The sequence below is a fragment of the Magnolia sinica genome, chromosome 13 (assembly GCF_029962835.1).
Source record: "Magnolia sinica isolate HGM2019 chromosome 13, MsV1, whole genome shotgun sequence".
In the NCBI taxonomy this organism is placed as follows: Eukaryota; Viridiplantae; Streptophyta; class Magnoliopsida; order Magnoliales; family Magnoliaceae; genus Magnolia; species Magnolia sinica.
This window is the reverse complement of record NC_080585.1, coordinates 81,629,419-81,639,787: the sequence shown is the minus strand read 5'-3', so window position 1 is coordinate 81,639,787 and position 10,369 is coordinate 81,629,419. Positions and strand designations below refer to the sequence as shown.

General features: G+C 36.4%; 1 non-coding gene across 1 annotated transcript; it reads right to left on the bottom strand.

Moving 5' to 3' along the window:
- Positions 1-1,023: 1,023 nt before the first annotated feature.
- LOC131224549 (small nucleolar RNA R71) lies at positions 1,024-1,131 on the bottom strand. Its single transcript, XR_009161024.1, has one exon. It is a non-coding gene; the product is annotated as a small nucleolar RNA R71 (small nucleolar RNA).
- Between the last annotated feature and the right edge of the window lie 9,238 nt (positions 1,132-10,369).

Below are 10,369 nucleotides of genomic sequence, written 5' to 3'. Positions count from 1 at the left end.
TAAGTTATATAAGATGTCAAATTATGATAGTCTTTCAGTCACTAGGCCTCCACCATTTGATGGCTCCAATTATGCCTATTGGAAAGCCAGGATGAGAATTTTCTTAAAATCTATGGATGAGAGCATGTGACAAGCTACAGTGACTGAATGGACCCCTCCTACCATTGAAGTGACTGGTATCGATGGATCAAAATCTATGAGAGTAACACCTTATTTCTCGTGGACCACTCTTCAGAAAAATGAGAGTAGTGCCAATGCAAAAGCACTAAATGCAATCACTTGCACACTATCACCGGATGAATTCAAAAGAATTATATCCTGTGATACTGCAAAGCAAGCTTGGGATATTTTAGAAATGACACATGAGGATACATCAATTGTCAAGAAATCTAAAGTTCAAATCCTCACAACCAAATTTGAGGAAATACATATGGAAGAAAATGAAATGTTCATGGACTTTTATGCAAGATTAAATGACATTGTGAACTCTATGTGGGGTCTTGGCGATAAAATCCCAGAAAGTAAAGTATGTGTAAAGATACTACGCTCACTACCTGAACGGTTCAACTTAAAAGTGACCACGATCTAGGAACTTTGTGATACAGACAATATGAGGGTAGAATAATTAGTTGGCTCTTTACAGACTTATGAGTTAACTTTTAAAGCTCCTAAAGGTAAATCAGTCGCCCTTAAATCTTCTAAATGTTTTTCTTAAGAAAATTGTAGTAATTCGGATTTAGAAAACTCTGAAGATGATATGACCCTTTTAGCTAAAAAGAACTCCTTCCTAAATTTCATGGGCTAGACTTTGAAATCCCTTCCTTGCACTTAAAAGAATTTGAGGAGATTGTAGCTACTCTACACTTTAATAGTGTTTCTGTAGATACATTAAGATTGAAATTATTTCCCTTCTCACTGAAAGAGAAAGTCATGGCTGCACTCCTTAAGGCCATAATACATTAGTACTTGGGCTGAGATGACCCGGGAGTTCCTTAAAAAGTTTTTCCTGGTTCATAAGACAAACACCTTAAGGAGGGCATTCATGAATTTCGCCTAGAAAGAGGAAGAAACCTTCTCCCAATGTTGGGAGAGATTCAAGGATCTCTTGAATTCTTGTCCACATCATGGCTACAAAACATTGCGGGTAATAAGCTTTTTCTTTAATGGATTTACTTTGCCCATGCGCCAATTTGTAGAGATGATGTGTAACGAAAAGCTCATGAATAAGGAGGCCGATGATGCTTGTGATTACTTTGACCAACGTGCTGAAAATGCACAATCATCAGATACCTCCTTAAGGCCCACAACTTCTAAGCTAAGTCAATCAAGAGGGAAGGGAGGAATGTATGTCTTAAGAGAAGACGATGACATGACCGCTAGTATGGCCATTCTCACAAGGAATGTCGACACCATAGAACTTATGAAGGTAGAAACTGTCAAACCCGACGAGCTTGTGGAAGTTGCTTGCAGTATTTGTGCTAGCAATGTACACTTAACATAAGATTCTCCCATAATTCTTAAGTTTCAAGAGTTGTCGCATGAGCAATCAAATGCCATAAACAACTACCAATGATCATTTAATGGACTCACCTCAAATACGTATGATCCCAGTTGGAGAAATATTCCAAACTTCAGTTGGAGGAACAGACAAATTGCTCCACCTCAAGAGGCCCTTTCTCAACTTATTAATCAAAGGAGGCCTCAAGAAAATATGGTTAAGAAATTCATGCAAAATCAAGAGCAATTTAATTAGAATACATTGCAAGCATTCCAAGATATCAAGACAACTTTGTGAGTGTTTGCATAGTCCATTTAAAGAATAGAGTCACAACTTGTTGTTAGGGAGAAATGGACTTTGCCAGCCCAACCTCTCCTTAACCCAAAACAACAATGTGAAATAAGTGACCCTAGCTCTTCGAATCACATGGAGTAAGCTAAATCTATCATCACTCTTAGAAGTGGAAAGATAATTGATAAGACCATCCCAACGACGGTTGACAATCCTAAGGATTCGGAAGAAGCAAAAAGAGATGATAGATCTAGCATTGCTCCACAAGAGAAAGAACCAAAAAAAGCATACAAGCCAGTTGCGCCATTCCTCCAACGGTTGATTGCACCAAAACCTCTATCTAACACTCGGGATATTTTAGAGGTTTTAAAACAGGTGAAGGTTAACATTCCTCTTTTGGATGTTATCAAATAAATACCCTCATATGCCAAGTTCTTGAAAGACCTTTATACGACCAAAAGAAGGCAAAATATTCAAAAGAAAAATTTTCTAACTGAAAAGGTAAGTGCCATCCTAAAGCAAGATATGCCATAAAAGTACAAGGATCCGGGTTCCCAACTATTTTTTATGTAATCGGGGACCACCGGATTGAGCATGCACTTCTTGACTTAGGAGTGAGCGTGATTTTAATTCCTTACTCAGTCTACAAATAACTTGGTCTAGGTGAATTAAAACCCACTAAGACTACACTTCAATTAGCTAATCATTCGGTTCGTATACCGAGAGGAATGATCAAGGACTTGTTAGTCCAAGTTGATGAATTCTACTTTCTAGTAGATTTTATCGTCTTGGATACATGGCCCATCATAGACATGAGCACTCATATTTCAGTCATCTTAGGCCGTCCATTCCTAGTTACATCAAACGCGATTATCAATTGTAAGAATGGAATCATGAAATTGACTTTCGGGAATATGACATTAGAGCTGAATATCTTTAACACGTGTAAACAACCCGAGGAAGTTGACGATACCCACGAAGTTAACCTGATTGATTCATTCGTGGAAGATAGAGCCCTCTTGACTCTTTACTCTGATGCTTTAGAGATGTGCTTGGCCCACTCCCCTAATTTGGATGATGAGATGATTAGGGAGATGGACTCCTTGCTTGATGCAACACTGGTCCTTAAAATTGCTCGGTGAGGATACAATTTGAACAATTGCCCCTTAATGCGATAAAGCCTTTACCGTCAAATATCAAGGTACCGAAGCTGATCTAAACTATTACTAGCTGATCGTAAGTATTCTTACTTAGGTCAAGATGAGACATATCCGGTGGTAATTTCTTCCCACCTGGATAAGGAACAAGAGAGTATGCTCATTGCTACTTGAAAAGAATACAAAGGAGCCCTTAGATGGACCATCGTGGACCTTAAGGGAATTGATCCTTTGATATGCACTCACCACATTCACCTTGAGGATAATGTGAAAACATCTAGACAACCACAATGTAGACAAAATCCAAATATGAAGGAAGTGGTTAAGGTCGTGCTTAAGCTATTGGATGTGGGTATCATATACCCAATATCCGATAGCAAATGGGTGAGTCCAACACAGGTGGTTCCCAAGAAGTCCAGGATCACCATCATAGCTAATGCGAAAAATGAACTCATGCCAACTAGAGTTACTACTGTTTGGAGAATGTGCATTGACTACCGAAAATTAAACACCATTTACTAGGAAAGACCACTTTCCTTTGCCTTTTATTGACCAATTTCTAGAAAGGTTAGTTGGTCATTCCTACTACTATTTTCTGGATGGTTATTCGAGATATAACCAAATAAAGATAGCCCTTAAAGACCAAGAAAAGACAACATTCACATGTCCCTTTGGCACTTTTGCATACCGAAGAATCCCATTCGGGCTATGTAATATGCCCGCCACTTTTCATCGATGCATGTTGAGTATCCTCAGACATGGTGGGGCAATTTTTAGAGGTCTTCATTGACGACTTCTTTGTTTTTGGTTCATCTTTTAGCGATTGCATTGAAAATCTTAAACATGTGCTGAAAAGATGTGAAGAAAAGTGCCTTGTGCTTAATTGGAAAAAAATGTCCCTTCATGGTTTGCAAGGGAATAGTACTTGGATAGATTGTATTGTCCAATGGAATCAAGGTGGATAAAGCTAAAATTGATCTTATCTCTAACCTACCTCCATCCAAAAGCATACACGTCGTGCGTTCCTTTTTATGACACACCAGTTTTTATAGAAGATTCATTAAGGATTTCAAACACATATCTCATCCTTTATGTAATCTTCTTCAAAAGGATACTCCATTCGAGTGGTCTGAAGAATGCTAAAAAACTTTCTCTAAGCTTAAGGGCATGTAGACTAACACTCTGATCATGCAGCCACTTAAATGCAACCTACCTTTTGAGATCATGTGCGACGTTAGCGACTATGCTATTGGGGTGGTATCAGGCCAAAGAAAAGAGAAAAAATCATATGTGATCTACTACGCAAGTAGAACGTTAAACTCTGCCTAGATGAATTATTCCACTATGGAGAAGGAACTCTCAGACAAGTTTAGGTCCTACTTGATTGGATCCAAGATAATAATATTCATGGACCACTCGGCGCTGAAGTATCTTCTTTCTAAGAAGGATGCGAAGCCCCGTTTATTGAGATGGATCCTCCTACTCTAGAAATTTGATATAGAGATTCACGATAAGAAAGGAGTAGATAATGTAATAGCTGACCATCTTTCTAGGTTGTCTTATTTGATTTCATTGAGATGACCCACATTATTGACATGTTCCATAATGAACAACTTTTCAAAGTCTCCCACTTACCATGGTTTGCTAACATTGTAAATTATCTTGCAGCAAGTATTACGCCGACACATTGAACAAAGTAAAATAAAAAAAATTTCTACACCGAGGTGGACAAGTACATCTGGGATGATCCATATCTATTTAAGTATTACCCATATTAGATCATAAGGAGATGTATTTCTGATGATGAACATCAAAGTGTAATCTCCTTCTATCATTCACATGCCTATGGTGGCCATTTTTCGGCTAAGAAGACCATGACGAAAATCTGCAATGGGGCTTTTAATGGCCCACTTTGTTTAAGAACGCTAACAATTTTTGCAAAGCTTACGAGTGTTGTCAAAATTTGGGGGATTGCCCCATCTAAATATGATGCATTTGAACCTCATTCTTACATTGAAGCATTTGATTGTTGGGGCATCGATTTCATAGGACCATTTCCCCAATCATTCGAAAATTCTTACATATTGCTGGCGGTTGATTATGTTACTAAATGGGTCAAAGTGATCTCATGTCGAAATAATGACCATTTCACGGTCATTAAATTCCTAAAAGAAAACATCCTTTCTTGGTTTAGAATGCCTCAAGTCATTATCAGTGATGGTGGAACCCACTTTTATAAAAAGCCATTCGCGACATTAATGAAGAAATACGACATATTACACAAAGTGAGTACTCCATATAACCCGCATACAAGCGGTTAGACTGAGATTTCTAATAGTGAAATCAAATAAATTTTGAAGAAAATGGTAAACCCTGATCGTAAAGAATGGTCAATTCGATTGACCGGTGCATTATGGGCATATCGTACTACATATAAAACCCCTATTGGAATGTCTCCGTTTAGACTTGTCTATGGGAAAGCTTGCCACTTATTGGTGGAGATAGCAATAAGGCTTATTAGGTAATCAAAATTTTTAATTTTAATTTGAACAATGCAAGCTCACTGCGTAAATTACAACTTAATGAACCTGAAGAGATCTGGAACGATGCATACGAGAGTTCTAGAATCCACAAGGACAGGATGAAGAAGTTACATGACCAAAGCATCCTTTAGAAAACATTTGAACCAAATCAAAAGGTCCTCTTATATAATTCTAGACTCCATTTATTTCTAGGAAAACTAAGATCTCATTAGACCGACCCCTTTGTTGTTAAAATGGTTCATCCTCATGGGGCCGTCAAGATTGAAAACATAATGAATGGTAATGTTTTTAAAGTAAATGGTCATCGACTTAAGCCATTCATTGAGAATTTTAATTCAGAGGCTATGTTAACCCCTCTAATTGATCCCGTGTATCAAGATTGACCTCCTAGTCTGATGGAGGTGTAGTTAGATTTATTGCTTTCTTAGGATTTAGGACTAGGATTAGTTTATTTTTAGTATTGTTTTAGTTTTATGCAGACCCCCTTTAAAATATTAAAGACTTTGAATATTGCACACTCTTCCTTCTCAGGTACTATCTTTCTAGCTCATTCCTCCTTTATTGTATCTGTCTCATGTTGAGTTGATTGTATATTTCTTACATTAAGGAAAATGTAAATTTCAGGTTGGGGAGTGAGATTAGATAGATCTAATCAGTGTTTTTCTAGTTTTGAGCTAAATTTTATTTTTCAATTTTTTTTTCAAAATTTTCTATTTCAAAACTCTCTTGGATAGTGAATTTCTGTATAATTTGAATGCAGTTTGAGTATTACAATAAGACATGAAATAAATGTTTGGAAATCTAGAGTCTAGTTAGTTAGTAGACTTTTGACTAAGTTTTTCTTCATTAATTGATCAATAGAAAATTGTAAACACCAATTGAGTCTTGTTCATAATTCATATCTAACATATGTTTTATGAAGTTGTTTACTTTCTAGTGTAACATGAGAATTTCTTAAAAGTGCTAGGAACCAAGTTTGAAGATCATTATCTATCTAAAAAGTGTTATAAAAAGAAAAAAAATGAACCAGCTAAAAAACCAGTGAGATCGAAATTGGCTTCCTACTATATGTGTTTTAATGAAAAGAAAGAATAAAAGAATGAAAATAGGTAAAAGCCATTGATATAAAATCAAAATCTAAAAAATAAGAGAAAAAAGAGGGTAAGATCGGAATCAGTACTTGTGTTGAGCTATCCACTTTAAGTTCATGACCATGGATGGCATTATGAAAGGTAAATTAACTTCATGGAATTATAAGTTAGAAATCACCAAGCACTCTAGGAACTTGATGTTTAGATTTCTTTTATTGATTAGGTGGTGAATGAGGGCTTAGTTCATTTTTTTACTACAAATATTAGAACCTAGATTATCCATGTTTTGTTCTCATGACTTTGAGTACTACTCACATGTATGAAGTTTTCACCGAAGATTACTATATATGGAAGAGTTGAAATTTGAGATTTTGAGAATTAATGTTCACATATTTTTCTTGGGACTAGCAAAATGCTAGTTGGGGGGTGTGTCGAGTATGAAATATTGCATATTTCTCCCTAGTTATTCCTTAGTTTTGTGAACATGATGATGTTTAATCGATCTATTTCTACATGTTTTGTCTTGCGAGGTGATTTTGAGAGCTTACGGTGAAAACGATGCTAAAAGCATGGATTTGATGCTCAAGAATTACCAAAGAAAAGATTGGATATTTGGAGGTCAAGATTGAATATTTCAAGAGTTTAAGATTTAAGAAAACCAAGTGAAGAAGGAAGAAAATCAAGATTGCAAAGTGCAAAAATTTGTAACAGTTGAACTTGACAGTTCGATGGCATTGAACACAACTTCATGCCATTGAAGTAAGTGTTTGATGTCATCGAAAGAGGCTCAATCCCCTTGAAAAATCAGAGGAAATCAAGTTTGGTTGCTGGACATTTGGGTGCGATTCTTGATCCCATCGAAGACCCCTTCAATCCCAATGAAGACTAGTTTGATGTCATTGAAGACAGCTCGATGAGATTAGAAAAATCTGAAAATTTGAAGTTGATTCGATGTACAGTTTTAGACATTTTTCGATCCAATCAAGCACATGTTCGATGTCATCGAAGCCAGTTCGAAGCCATCGAAGATTGGGCAATCTTATCGATGGACTTATAAAGACAGTTGCCGGCAGTTTCCAAATTCGAATTGAACTTGGCCATGGATCTTTGATGCCATCAAAGTCCCATTGAAGCTCCCATTGAAGCTGCGTAAACTGTATAAATTTGAGGTGATTTCAAATTTGCTCCGATCAAAGCCTATATAAAGGGATCTTCTGAGTATTTCCAAGCACGAATTAGGGTAGGAAGAGTAGAGTAAGGAGTGGTGTTGTTTTAAGGAGTTCTTCTTCTTCTTCAATCTTCTTCTTCTAGTTAGTTTTTCATGTTTTTTTAAGAGTCTTAGTTTAATCATATCTATGGTTAACTAATCTCTTAGCTAAAGCTAAGAGGTGAAGCTTGTAATTTATTTTAATATTTTTCATACTTTGATTCAAGTTTATGATCATAATGTTGGATATTTCATAAGTTTATGGTATGAATAAAGGAGTATTTTTTAATTACGTTGATCTATCGTCGACTCTGGGCATGACGGATGCTTAGGAATTGAAATTATATGTAAACCGCTACTCATGAAGTAAGGCGTTATGTCCAAATGTCCGAGAGGGGGGTGAATTGGACTTTTCAAAATTAACAAACTCTTTTGTATGCACTTATTTCTAATTTCTTAAATAAAAAGATTTAGACTAAAATAAGTGTGCAAACAAAATCAGGATAATGATATTCATTGTTGTGGTATAATATTAAATATGTGTTATGCAGGAATAGAGTAAAACATGAAAAATAGTCAATTAACATAGAACATGAAGTAAAGCATTCAACACATTGCACAAAAATATACAGTGGTTCAGCTATGTACCTACTCCACTCCCAGCTGATCGACTCTCTCCTAGAGTGTGCCGGATTTCACTATCCAATGGTTTTAAATCAGGTTAACCAAAAACCTCTACAACCTACATAAAGTTACCACAAATGCCTATGCAAGGCATTTGATAGGCCCTACACAACAACAACAAGTTCTATAGAAGAACTACAAAACAATCCTACACAAGGACACTATACGTATTGTCCCCCTGAAGGCCTATGAAAGTATTGAGTGAGTTTGAGAAATGACAAACTCTGAATCCCAATCTTACACAAGGAAAGGACTTCAGACACAATGGACTCAGGTACTTACCTAAAAGTGAGTGAGCCCCATTCAGCACAAATGTTGAAGATTCTTTAGCTCTTTAGCTCCCTTGAACCGCAACAGATTATAGATGCTCCAATGTCGATGCCAAGGTTAGTAGGTCAGGGGTTTTGGGTAAATCCTATCTAGTTATTGATGGGTCTTTATAAGCTAAAAGGGATTTTCCAAACTGAGCATTCAATGTATCCAACATAGATATTTGCCTTCAATATGAGTTACTGAAACATCAATAAATGCAGGAGTTCATGGTTCAATCCAAGCAATAAGTTTCACAATGATTGCATTTAAGAATAGATTGAATAATGAACTCCAATGAGGAAAGAGGGCTAGAGAGGGTGTGTAATAACTCTAGCAATTACTCTCTCAGAACTCTCTTGTTTTCTCACTTAAAAACCCTAGAAGCAACCCTCCAGATATATAGACAAAAATCCCAACGGTTATAAAACGGGTAGAAAACTGACAGGTTTGATGTCATTGAAGGGTTTTTGATGTCATCGAGCCTTCTTTAATGTCATAGAACCCTGCACAAAGATTTTTAAATAGGTGTTGATCTGTTTCTGTCCGATGTCATCAAAGGAGACCTTCAATGTCATCGAAGGATGACTCTATTCCATCGAGATATTCATGAAAATAATCCGAGATTGTTGGAAAAATAAGGTTCATTTTCAATGTCATCGAAGATGCTTCAATATCATCAATAATTTATATATTTTCCTTTAAAAACTCCCTGGATCATTTGGTCCCATTTGCGATGTCTTCAACCATCCTTTGATGCCATCGATATTTGAACTTCGATTTCATCAAAGGTGCTTCGATGTCATCGAGGATTTAATTCATTTTCCTTGAGAAACTCTCTGCACCATTTGGTCCCATTTACGATGTCATCAAGTCAGCTTTGATGTCATCGAAAAATTGTCTTCGATGTCATTAAAAGCAGTTCGATGTCATTAATAATTTAGATTTTCCTTGAAATCTTACTAGAGTCTTTTGGGCCTTTTGCGATGTCATCGAAGCAGGTTCGATGCCATCAAACCTTAAGTTTCGATGTCATAGAACACCCTTTGATGCCATAGATAATTTTTAGATAAATGCAGTTTGATTGCTGGACAAATAAGCCACAATACCGATGTCATCGAACAGTCTTCGATGACATCGAAGATGTGTCAACGTCACTCCAATGACACCGACAGTAGCATAAATTCTTTTTAAACTTTAAACTCCACAAGCTATAAGACAAGGTTTTTAACATACTTACCAAGGGGTTTTCCTAGATGATTTTGGGCAAGTATGGACCATGTTAAGGGGATTACTACCTGAGCGGGTTTAGTTAGGGTTGTGAGGCTTAGTTTACCTTTGTTACACACTTTTATCCTCTCAACTTGATGAGTCTTTAATATTGTAATCTTCATTTGGGCTCACTTGACTCTAAGACTCAACCTTCATGTTAATTGACAAACCAAGGCACTTTCAATCTCCCCCCTTGTCAATTATGTGACAAAATACCTAAGAAACCCTAAGTACATTAAACAACTCAAGATTACATGACTTGAAAAAATGAACTTACATTCCTTTACAATCAGGACTATTGCATAAGTAGTGCTCAA